Raw genomic sequence first — 13,149 nt, forward strand, 5'->3', positions numbered from 1 at the left:
ATTGAGGTGGTCGATAAGCATGGTCAGAAGCGGCAGCTAAAAATCCCTGTGAAGGTTCTTCGGTATCTTGATTTTATAAAAAGACTGCAGCGCCTTTTCATCACCGAGGAGTCTGCCAAAATGATGAAGTGGCACAAGGAAGGGAAAAGGTACAATCCAAAAAAAATTGTACATACATCAGAAGGTGAAGCATGGAAGTCATTCGATATAAAGTACCCGGAGGAAGCAGCCGAGGCTGGGAATGTTAGAATTGCTATAACAGGTGATGGGTTCAATCCATATGGTATGTCGTCTAATCCATACAGCTGCTGGCCCATATTTGTTATTCCGCTCAATCTCCCTCCCGGCGCCATAATGCAACGCAAGACCATGTTCCTGTCGCTTATAATTCCGGGGCCTGAATATCCAGGGAAGAATTTGAGTGTGTTTATGCAGCCGTTGGTGGATGATTTGCACCATTCTTGGTACTTCCCGAGGTTGACATACGACCGGCATCTGCAGAAAAATTTCTTGATGAAAGTTTGGCTACAGTATTGCATGCATGACTTTCCCGGCTATGCCCTGTTCTGCGGATGGTGTACAAGTGGAAAGATGCCTTGCCCAGTGTGCATGCAGGCCTTGATTTTCATTTGGATGAAGAAGGGTGGCAAGTATGTTGCCTTTGACCAGCATCGACAATTCCTCCCTCCAGACCATCCTGATAGGGAAGACAAGAAGAACTTCACAAAAGGCAAAGTTGTCCATGAAGTAAATGAGATTCCAACGTTTTCTGGTGAGGATGTGCTTGCTCAGCTCAAAGCTCTTAAGCCTGCCTGTGAAGGGAAAGGCAAAGGCAAAGGCAAAGGTAAAGGGAAAAAAATATTTTGAAGGATATGGTGAGACGCACAACTGGACTCACATTACCCCCTTCACGCAGCTTCCCTATTTTAAGGACCTCAAACTTCCATACAACATCGACGTGATGCACACCGAAAAGAATGTCGCAGAGTCCCTTTTTAACACGATCCTCAACATTCCTGATAAGACAAAGGATAATGTTAATGCTAGAGTCGATCAACAGAATATTTGTGATAGACCACGTCTTCACATGCAACCTCCCACAGGCAGTCGAAAATCTTGGTTCAAGCCAGATGCTGACTTCGTACTTAAAAAGGATCATAAGATGGAGGCATTCAAGTGGCTGAAACACGTCGTGAAGTTCACTGATGGTTATGCGTCGAATATAAGTAAGGGGGTCAATCTTTCAACGGGCAGAGTGACCGGGCTCAAGAGTCATGACTATCATGTATGGATTGAGCGGATTATGCCGGTGATGGTTCGGGGCTATGTTCCCGAGCGTGTCTGGCGTGTGCTTGCGGAGTTAAGCCATTTCTTCCGAACGCTTTGTGCTAAAGAAGTATGTCCTGAGAAGATAAAAGAAATGCATAAGAAGGCGCCGGAGTTGATATGCAAGCTAGAGAAGATCTTCCCGCCAGGCTTCTTTACTCCGATGACACATCTCATTTTGCACCTTGCGAACGAGGTATTGTTGGGGGGCCCTGTGTAGTATCGTTGGCAGTACGGCCTTGAGAGACAGAACAAGCATCTGAGACGGAAATGTGGAAACAAAGCTAAGATTGAAGCTTCCATAGCTGAGGCAGTTATCCTAGAGGAGGTGGCAGACCTCAGGACAGCCTACTATCCGGACCATGTTCCCACGTTGCACAATAAGGTGTCTCGATACAATACAGAAGAACCCAAGTATAAACCCAAGTTGCCTCTATTCACCGGGCAAGGTGGCAGGGTTGGATGCTCGACATCTTATGTCATGCCACGAGATGAGTGGGAGGATGTCATGTTCTATATCTTGCACAACATCAAGGAAGTTGAGGATGAGTGGATGAGGTAATACCTTTGCACCATTCTTTTAGTCAATTCGTTATGTTCACTTTGCCTAGTTCTTATACCGCTTTTCTTATTGTAGTCGATTCGTTGAGGAAGAATGGACAGGAATGCTGCCTCCTACTGAAGCGGAGGCACTTGCTCTTCTCCGAAAGGGTGCTGATGGAAGGAAAAATTTCATTGCGTGGTTCATGGAGAAAGTAATTTTTCACACTTTCAATTAAACTCATGCACCCTATAATTTCAATTAAACTCATGCACCCTATAATTTCAATTGAACTTGTAGGGAAATGATCCGACCGAATCAATGGATGAAGAATTGAGATGGGTTTCCATGGGTTTTGACCCTGTCGTCATGACATGCGAAAAGTATGATGTGAATGGGTATCGCTTCCATACAAAGGAGCACCAGAACAGTCGGCCTGATCCCAAAACCATAAATACCGGAGTCTTCACTGAAGGAGATAATAAAATAGATTACTACGGAAGGGTAGGAAAAATATACGAGCTTACATTCAAACTTGGCCGCGAACACCTAACTCTCACTGTGTTCAAATGCCGATGGTTCGACCCCAAAAAGGGCCTGAGACATACGCCTTCTATTGGTTTAGTTGAAGTTAAACCATCAACCGTCTATGCCGGAGCTGATCTCTTTATCGCCGCTACCCAGGCCACACAAGTATATTATCTGCCTTACCCATGCCAGAAAGAGTACCTAAAGGGTTGGGAAGTTGTGTTCAAGGTGTCGCCGCATGGTAAGCTACCGGACCCGAACGATGATGATTACTACAACATAAACCCCATGACATACGAGGGAGTGTTCTATCAAGAGGAACATGATGACGTGGTCCGAAACAACGAGGATGATGACTTGGGTTATGTTGACCTGGACCCAAACGACGACGACGCAAGGATTGATGGTGAGGCAGTTGTGAATCAAAGAGACATAATTATGCTTGAAAAGTTAAATGAAGACGCTGACGATGAGGAAGATCCTCCACCTCTGTCAGACAACGAAGAAGATATGCATGATAGTGATGATGAGACCGCTCCACAAATAGATTACAATAGTGATGATTCATATGGGTTCTAGAAAATGTAAGTTCTTTTAATGATCATTACAATAGTATGCTTAATGTGCACTTCTGGTATTAATGTTTTTCCTGTATGCTTGTTTAATTGATATCCTTACTAATTGTTTATTCTCTTCTCAATGCAGGTTTGCTAATCATGGGCAAGTCCAGTGGTGCCAGTTTCCTCAGTAAACTCAAAGGAGGACTTACTCGGAGTGGACGAGCCCACAAGGTTCCCTCCCGACTACGCGAGGATGGCACCTCACAGGGAGGTGGAGGGGTCGGGGGAGGAGACCCTAGAGGAGGAGGCGGTGGGGGGAGAGCCCCTAGAGGAGGAGGAGGTGGGGGGAGAGGCATCCGGGGCAAAAAACTCCGGGCCATGTCCGAAATAGGAGGGTCTTCTTCGATGCCCTCCCATACAGAGGCACCTTCTGAGTCTGAGGAGGAGGAGTATGTTCCTGATGGCGAGGAGGAGGAGGCCGAGGAGGAGGTTGAGGAGGAGGAGGCCGAGGAGGAGGGCGAGGAGGGTGGAGGGGAAGTTGATCCCGAGATGTGGGGTGACTTGCCACCGGGTGCTCCGCAGGGGTGGCTGCGTGGTAATGCCGGACTACCTACACCACCTTCTATCGAGGAGCACAAGTGGATCATTGAACCTGTGGGGACAGAGTAAGTGCCTCTCAACCATATTTTCAACACATGACAACATTTTCTTATTGTACACATGGCAATCATTTGATTCTTTTGAAGAAACTGGATCCTTCGCGGAAAGGGCCGTAAACCGAACGGCCTTATCACTGTCCTGTTGAAGCACTTTTGGCCTGGCCTATTCTGCCCGCGGCCAGACAGGGACCCGCAGCTGCGGGTTTTGGCCACGAGCTGGGCCCACTACGAGGCTTGCAGCAACGCGGAGTACGGGACAGCCGCTAAGGCCGTGATCACCAAATTTTGGGTAAGTTCTCTTCTGAATCACTTGTCTTCAGTTTCGTTCATAGTTTATCATTGGATCACTCAACTCATGCCTTGTTTGCTTCTGGTTTATGCAGCAACTCTATAGAGTTCTTGACGAGCACAAGGCCAGAGCCGACGTGGTCTTGCTTGCGGCTGCGAAGAAGAAAGCTCATCAGTTGCAGTACGAGGTGCGCTGGGTTGCCGTCTCGCAGTACTACCACTACTACCTGCACCAAAAGATGACCAAAAGTCAAGCGCAGAAGCAGCGACTTACCTTGAACAGGGAGCAGTTCATGATGGTAACTATTACTAACTTTTCATTGTTTCAAGCAGTCAACTCTATGTTTCGTGCTCACATGTCATGCTTCCAAAATTTGCATAGGTTGTTCCTCGTTGGTGCTATGGAAGGCATGACGGATGGGCGAGTTTGGTGGATAGGTGGCTCGGCGCCGATGCAGAGTTTGCTGCCAAGAGCATCAAGGGCCGGGCTAACCATGGAGCCGACGGGACACACAGCCAAGGAAACAGGAACCACTGGAGCTTCAAGGCCATGAAGGTATATCTATGTGCATGATGCATTTTTGTTCTTCTTTACCGTCATGTTCTTATGTATGGCTAACTTCTATTTGACGTTGTAGGAGGACAAGTTGAAGAGGCCGCTCTCAGACATGGAGTCGTGGAAGCTGGCCCGCGAGCGGAGTCGTCGCAAGGAGGGCGAGAGCCAGTACTACGGCAAGACCGAGGAGCACCTGGGGTCTTACATTCATCACTATCAGGAGTTGCATCCGGATGTTCCTGTTGCCGAGGTCGCCCAGTCTCAGATCGACGACACGGCGGTGGTGGCCATCCAAGGGAAGAAGAATGGCCGGTATCCGTGTTTCGACGGCTTGATCACTCCTTCGATCTCGTACACACAGCTTCGGGCTAGCAACCCGAGCCAGTTAGAGAGTACGGGGCGTTCACAGACTCCTTTAGCCCGCCAGCATGCTGTAAGTACTTCCTCTTTATCTTTTTCTATCTAGCATTCTCAGTTTATTTTCAGCATTGCTCACTTAGAAACAATCTAAATTATGTAGGCATATAAGGAGTTTGTCGAGCATAGGAATCTCGAGGTGCGGGAGTACTTGAAACGAGTGAAGGCAAACGATGATTACAACCGTCAGATGATGAGGTTAGTTCTGCCCTCTTAAAACCAAGCTAAATTTTTGCATTTTCATTCCTTCTGATCTTCTAGTTTGCTTGTTTAACTAACATTCAGGCTATGTTGGCGGCTTGGAGTAACGGCACGGGTCCACCACAAATGGGACCCCCACCACCACCTGCGGGAGAACCCCCACACGTGCCCACGTTCGATGAATGGGTGGCACTAGGCAGTGATGGTCCGGTTAGTACATTTGCCTAACTACTGACAAACTAGTTCTCGTTCATTCAACACTATCATATCATATTTACTGTTAGAATCTTTTCTGAAACATGTAGGGGACCGGTGGCTCGACTCCTGCTCCGTCGACCCCAGTCACTCCGATCTGGCAGAGTGGTGGTGGTTTTGGTGGAGGTGGTGGTTTTGGCGGAGGTGGTGGTTTTGGTGGAGGTGGTGGTTTTGGCGGAGGTGGTGGTTTTGGCGGAGGTGGTCTTGCTTGATGATTCCGTGCGTGTGGCCGTCGTGCCATGCCTTTCATATTCCTACTTTTATGATGTTTCATGTCTTGCACAACTTTTATGTTCATGAACTTGAGTCGGTGATGATCTTTAGATGATGTGATGAACTTGAGTATGTTTAGATGATGATGGTGAACTTGAGTATGTTTAGATGATGAACTGTCATATTTCTGCATAATTTCATATTGTTCTGTTTTGAAATGCTGTCAAATGAATTGGAAAAGAGAAAAAACAGGGAAAATAAAATAAAATAAAAAAACTATGCCTACGGCAAAGCCGTCGGCATATATAAGCCCAGGAGTCACCAGGGCTCGCCACGTGGCGGATCTATGCCGACGGCTTTGCCGTAGGCATAGATGAAAATCTATGCCGACGGCAAAGCCGTAGGCATACCTCTGCTGCCAGGAGTAACCAGAAGACGACACGATCTATGCCGACGGCTTTGCCGTAGGCATAGCCCTGCCACGTGGCCTTGCGTGATTCATCCCCGTTTTTGACGGCGCCGTCCGTTGCTATCAGACGAAAAAGACTGCCGACGGCTATACTATGCCGACGGCTGACGCCAGGCCGTCGGCATAGGCCCCTATGCCGACGGCTTTACTATGCCGACGGTCTGACAAGACTACGCTGACGGTATCTACGCCGACGGGTCTATGCCGACGGCAGCCGTAGGCATAAACCTATGCCGACGGCTTGGGGGCCTATGCCGACGGCCCTTGGCCGTAGGCATAGACCGCGAGTCCGGTAGTGCATCGCTCGTTTCTCCCATCCCCGCTCCAAAAAAAAAGAAAAAAAAGGAAACAGACCCACGAGGCCACGACCCACGAAAGCACGTCCCACGCACACGCAGCCTCCTCATCTTCCGCACTCCGTTGCTCCCGATCTCATCTCTCCGCTAGCTCCAATTTTTTCTCTAACTCCCCCCTCCTTGTCCGCCGCTGCGGTCGCGGTCGTGGCCGTCAGCGGTAGGAGCCAGTCTCATCGAGAAATTCTTCACTCCTCCCTCTTATCTGCACAAATCTTGATCGCGTCTGTCCATGGGCGAGCTTGGCGGCGGCGTAGAAGGAGATTTCTTAAGCAGCTGTCGTTGGTGTGCGCGTCCGTTCATGGGGGAGCTTGCCTGCGTTGCCAGGGGTGGTCGTACTACAGTCTGCCAACGTACGCCGGCGACGTACTGGGCCTAGGCGTGGTGTGCAAGTGCAGGTGGATTTTGGTCGTCCCGTACGACTTTGCCATGGCGGATCCGCTGGCCGCCGGGAACGCCACCGATGGGGACGCCATGAGGGCGGGTTTCTCGGTGCGACGGAAGTCTGACGCCGGCTGGTGCAGCGAGTGGAGGCCTCCGGAGGCTTCTGCTCCGACCCTCAGGCTAGCGGGTCGTGTCCTACTTCTTCGTCAGGTTCAGGTAACCAATAGTTGATCTGAGAGGTAATTTGTTGGTCAACGTTGTTTGATTGATCTACACAACCTTGAGATGTGCGACAGGCGGGATGAGCGCGAGCGGCCGCGGGACATGGACTCAAGCCAACACAGGTTCATGGCGGAGCAGCTCACCTGTTGGTCTCCACTTCGTAGTCGGCAGCAGTTGCCTCACCAATTGATGTGGTCTTTTTATTCCTTCCCAGATCCATTTTTTTCACACAGACCTCAATAGAAGTTGGGGATCAAGAAATTGATCGCTTCGAAGTACTGAGCATGCCTATTCTTTCTTATGCATGAGGGTATGAAACATGTTTTTGTTGTGAATTCTTGCAGCACAGGGGATTTTTTGTGGTCAAGTGGTCAACCCATCAGCCAATGCCGTCAAGATCTTCATTGAGTGTGCTTGTGCTTTTTTTGGAAGATGCCAGGCAGTAGCGCTGCTTTAGTATATTAAGAGAAGATTTACAAAATCTGAAGATGTATAATTACACTCGATCTATGCATGTTTGCCCAGATTTGAATAACTTTGAGTTTGTGACCATCGCACTTGGTATCTTTTCTAATGTATTTTTTGTTTTGCTAGGTCAAGTAGTTCCTGTGAAATGATTTTGGGAATGGGGTGGTTCATCGGGATAATTAGTGGTAGCACCTCATGCTGACAGGGAGTGCACGATCCAGGTATGTACGTATTTTCAGCTTGTTAGTCAGGATGAAGTGGAATACATCATAATATTTCTCTGCATGAACTGTCAGGGACATATCACCACGTCCACTTAATCAAGTTTATCCATGTTCAGTTCCTTAGATTGTTAATCGCTTCAGAGAACAAGTGAAAATGTAGGTTGTATCCCTCTTTAGTTTGTTAACAATCCGTTCACTGAGTCACTACTCCATCATCACATAAGACACATATGTTAAGGTCAAGAATTTGTCATCTATACTTATGATCCCTTTTTAGTCATGCTGAACTTGAGAAAGTGAATTATAGGAACAAGTGAATAAATTGTCAGTCTGTTACATGTGGGAAGAGGCCTTTTGGAACAAGTGAATTATTTGAAAATTAAAATCTTCAAATTTGTTAAAAGTGAAGTTACTCTCCAACTACAATTCTATGCAAGCACTGATCTTTAAATTGAAGGTGATCATTCTTTTTAAGAAGGGAGAATGATTCACTTTGGTGTACATGATCCTATGGTCTTTTTTATTGATTGCTATGGTTGTTCCTATTATATCCTCTAACTGACCAAAAACCCAATTCGGTGCCCAGGCTCATCTGCACCCGGTCAGAAAAAAATAACTTTTTTTCTGTGTGTGATAGACAATTGTATGCGTGAGGTTCGCTCCAAATTTCAACTTATTTGGACATCTAAGCAGCTCTCAGCAAAAAAAAAAACTAATCGGGTCAGAACAGTGTGTGAACAGTAAACTTTTTTACAGATACTGAATTTGTCTTTTTTGCTGAGAGTTGCTCAGATGTTCAAATGAGTTGAAACTTGGAGTGCACCTCACACATACAATTGTCTATCACACAAAAAAAATTGGACTTTTTTGAACACTTTTAGTACATTTTTTTATTTTTTTTGTCAGGGTGGGTGCAGATGAGCTCGGGAGCAGAAACGTCGCACTCCTGACTGACCCAACTTGCCATTTCATTCTCATGCTATTAGATCGGGTGCTCATGCACAACGGTTACTTCTCTTAAGGGTGTGTTACTGTTTATTTTTGGTTTAGACTTGAACACATACTTCTGTTTGAAAACAACAAGTGCGAGCATCTCATGATTATGGTAACTAATTGTTCATTTAATACATGCAGATTATCAGATAGAACCGGATGCCACCACTTTGCAGTGTCCGATTTATGTTGGTGAGCTGGCCCATGTTATTCATGGAATGGCTTGATGTGAAAGGAAATGGGCCCATAGGTCGAGAAGAGAAGCTTTCATTGAGCATAAGTGTGGTGTTGTTGGAATTTTTTATATTAGTTAGATATTCAGATAGCCTTTGTTTCGAGGTTAGATAGTCTTATTATGATAATCAAGTATGAAATTATGACATTCTATGAGGACTACGTTTAGGCACATAAATTATGAAGCAATTATTCCTTCTTGAGAGACGCTGTTTTTCCAGAAAAATACTACTATGAGTTCAGAATTTTAGCAAAACATTCAAGTTGTCATCTTGAGATTAGTTGTTAACTAGCATTTGAAGGCATGTGACAAACAACGAGACTAATGGGTATGTATTGTGCTTTTATATAAAAATATACAATATCATCTGTTGTGCATGTGGAGTCTATCTAAAGATATAGGTTACCCTTTCTTGTGCTCTCTCAAAGCTATGTATCTCTATGTGTATAACCTTTTAAAGAACATAATCTACTGCTGAAGGTTTCAGTATGATCATGTAATTTTTTTTATTATCAAAATTGCCACATATACTACTTTGTTTTTTTTTGCAGGAGATATACTACTTTGTTTTGATAGTGTACTATCTTATATGCATCCATGAGAGCTAAGTTGTTGCACAGTTCTTAGGCACCCGATTGCTTATTATGCCTTGTTGGGCTGTGCTACATGTGCCCAGATTGCATTTTTATGCCTTGTTGGGCTGTGGGTAAAGAGGAGATGATATTTGGCGATGATGAACAGACCAGATAACAAGTCGTAGTCATCCCTAGGGATGATGTTGATTACAGACGTGGCGACATGGCTATGAGGTCAAAGCACTAGGGAAGGGATAGTAGTGGGGACGAACTTGTCGAAATCGAACCAGAAGAGCGTTACATAGGAAGAGATGGACATTCATAATGACGTTTTAGAAACCACACATGACACCTTTCAATCTATCATTGTATATATTTTTGTTATCCCGTGGCAACGCACGGGTGTCTAACTAGTCTCTCGAGTTGCGCCGTGGACCTGCCCCCGGTGTGGTACATGCGGTAGCTTTCGTTCGTTGCTACTTGGATGACAGGTTCCACTCACCGGTCCATTTTTAGCGACTGCTGTTTCCTGGTCTCTATCCTGTCATGTGCCTGGCATGTGATCGATGATGGGCACGTACGTGGATAAAACCTTTGGGCGCTGCTCATGATTAGGTGATGGACACTTCCATCTCATCCCGATCTCTAGCCGTAACGTTCTTAATCAGTACTGTGTTTTGTAACACCACACAGACAACATCTACCAAAGACCGGATCCGAGTTGTGGATTTTCAAGATTGACGAAATCGTCACAGACAACTTGCTATTGACAAGGACGTTGCCTCTCAATAAAAACATAATTCATATTAATTGAGATACAAAAGGGACTAATATGAAGTTTGATCCAACTGCTCCAACTGCGGGTCGGGTTGGTTCTCTGGGCAACACCTATTTCATTTTTATATCGTTGATTGTGAGAGGATAACTGAAGTGACATCTCTGTTAATCATCTTTGAATGATTGCATCACGAGCAACGACCTCCTTAATTGCACATGACGATGTGCCACTTCTCGCAAGTTTCACAGCAGCATTTTTTTTAATTCAACTACCATAGATGAATGATCAGGAGGCAGGAGGGAATGGGAAACACTGCTTGGGAGTTGAGAGAAACAGTTTATCAAGTACTACAAATCTGTCTTATCTTTCCTCAGGGAACAACTCAATTAATTCAAGGTGCATGCAAGCATACCAATTATTGTGCAATAGCTAAAGTGATTCTGCTTCTCATTCAGTCTAGTTTTCAGAGTTCTGCACTATGTTGTTTAAAAACAAGAGTTGTGCTGCACCAGTGGAAGAACCCGAGCTTCTTGTTGCAAAACAGTGACTCGTACTACTGAAAACTGTTGTTTTATCCATGAGTATTAAATAGTATAGGTCTAGCACTATTATTTCCCCCCTCTTCTTTACATAGTACAGTATATACTTGTCATGTTTAATGCAAACCTGATTTTTTGGGATTGGAATTGCGACTATTGAACTGAAAACATAATCAATAATGAAATGTCAGCATCAGTCATTGTCTAACCATGCCACAGCTGAACCCTAAGAAAAGTCTCGATATCATGTACATGTCCCCAGCACACAATTGTTGGGTGGTGATGGTGCAGCCATTGCTCGAGACGTCAGGATCAGGGCCAGGGTGGGCGCTTACGTACAACAAAATAGAGAAGTACTGCTGGCTTCTGCTCCTGACTAGCCACTGTTAGGCACCAAACTGCCCGGCCCTCCTGCATGCTTCCTACCTGCCATCTCCCCCATTGGTTGAGGGGCTAATTTTGAGTCTGAAATCGCCAACCTAGCCCCTTGTCTGAACAACTTGAGCCGCTTATTAACTTGCTACTACCATAGGCACTTCACATCTGTCTCTACAACGATGAGCATGCCATGTTTGGGTCTAGGTTTGCTGCTCCTTGAAGCAAGGAACAGTGGAGGGTACTGCATGCCCAACCTAGGAATTGAGCTGAAATCGCTTTCAGATTACTGCCCAAAACGAGCTAAAACGTACTGGTCATCATGGTCTCATGGACCTGCTGATCCGCAAGGACTTAATAATTTGGTGCGGGATTGGGTCACATGGGCTCCCTCTCCGTTTTCATGCATGGAGTAGGAGAGACTGCTGCAGAGGCTTTGCAGCAATTACTACTACCACATGCAGGAAGCAACAAAGGATTTTATCCTATTTATGCCTGCCTCTCCGGGGGACCATCACACAGAACTAAAGCACATGTGACAAGGAACAATATTGGCACATGATCTCCATTCTCTTGATCTCATCCATCCATCCATGTGTAGTACTCCCTCCTTCCATCTATATAGGGCCTAATGCGTTTTTCGAGGCTAACTTTGACCAAATGTTAGAGCAATAATATATGACATGCAACTTACACAAAGCACATCATCAAATTCGTATGTGAAAGGAGCTTTCAATGATATAATTTTCGCATTATGCATGTCATGTAGTATTAATTTTATCAATAGTCAAAGGCGGTCTTGAAAAACGCATTAGGCCCTATATAGATGGAAGGAGGGAGTACTAGTATATCCCCGGGTCTCTGAAATAACCATCGGAAATTCACTGGCTGACCAAATGGCCAATGCATTCTCTATAGCTGCATTCATTGGCTGAAGAGAGCCTGCAATGCTAGTCGTTTGAAGGAATGGCCTTGGCTGATCATCTTGGTGCAGCAAGGCAATGTACATGTGGATTAGGTTAGGTAGTAGTAGATGCACAGTGCTGCTGCATGGCCTCTGCCCGTCGATCAATGATTGGTGCCGTGATGGACCGGCAAGCAGTGGCTTGGAAGCAGCAGGAGCTCTAGCCCTAGCTTCTGCTTCACCGCCGGCTGGCACCCAAATAATGGGGCCTCGCCATCTATCTTGGGACCGTCCGTCTTTTGGCAACCTACCCGAGGGAAGATTTGCGCGCACTCGATCCGGCCGGTCCACACTCCACACCATCCTACCACTACCAACGAGACCAGTACGTTCCTGCGCTAGTTGTTTGTTCGTTGGCGATGATGATGGATGGAGGGGCTCGTCTATGTCCCTAGCTAGTAGCTTAGCTTAGCTTAGCTTAGGTCTCAGCCTACTAGCTTGGAGTTGGAGTGGGAGGGGTTCATCATTTGCGAACGATCGGAACGGTAACATCGGTTACTGCGTCATCTCCGGTCGGCTCTCGCTCTCCGTTGGCGCTGTCGCTCACGGCACCCGACACGGTCCAGCACCGGCGGAGGACGGTCGTCGTCGACGAACAGGCGCCCGAGATCGACGGAGGGTGGATGGGTGGAGCCGCCAACCTCCAGGGGCGGACGTACGCGGCCAATGATGGGTGGACGACGACGGTCACAGGCAGGCAGTAGCCAGTAGCCACGCCTTCCCAATTCCCATCCATCCGGCCGCGGGCACATGCACGTCGCGCCGCACGGCATGCGGAACACATGCGGGATCGGCGCGGCGGGGGCCCCGGCGTTCCCCCCGCGGCCCGGACAGGCGAGACGGGAACGTGGCGCGTGTCCCCTCGCCTTCCGCGGGTCAGAGAGAGCAGCCTCCGATCTGGTGTCTGTCAGAGGGCCGCCTCCCGCGTAATCTGCGTGCGGCTTGCGGCGCACATGACACGGCCAGGCGGCCACCATCGTCGGTACTCGCTACTTCTACTATCGGACATCGCGACGTCCCGTCGGC

The 13,149-nt window shown here is 47.0% G+C and overlaps 1 long non-coding RNA gene across 2 annotated transcripts; it reads left to right on the forward strand.

Moving 5' to 3' along the window:
* Positions 1 to 6,435: 6,435 nt before the first annotated feature.
* Positions 6,436 to 9,269, forward strand: LOC119336018. 2 transcript variants are annotated; one of them, XR_005162157.1, is made up of 5 exons: positions 6,436 to 6,966; positions 7,047 to 7,462; positions 7,567 to 7,661; positions 8,571 to 8,687; positions 8,799 to 9,269. It is a non-coding gene; the product is annotated as an uncharacterized LOC119336018 (long non-coding RNA). The 2 variants fall into 2 exon arrangements; XR_005162156.1 differs by having other exon boundaries at positions 6,436 to 7,462.
* The last annotated feature ends 3,880 nt before the right edge of the window (positions 9,270 to 13,149 follow it).

The sequence above is a fragment of the Triticum dicoccoides genome, chromosome 7B, assembly GCF_002162155.2.
Source record: "Triticum dicoccoides isolate Atlit2015 ecotype Zavitan chromosome 7B, WEW_v2.0, whole genome shotgun sequence".
NCBI classification, from domain to species: Eukaryota; Viridiplantae; Streptophyta; class Magnoliopsida; order Poales; family Poaceae; genus Triticum; species Triticum dicoccoides.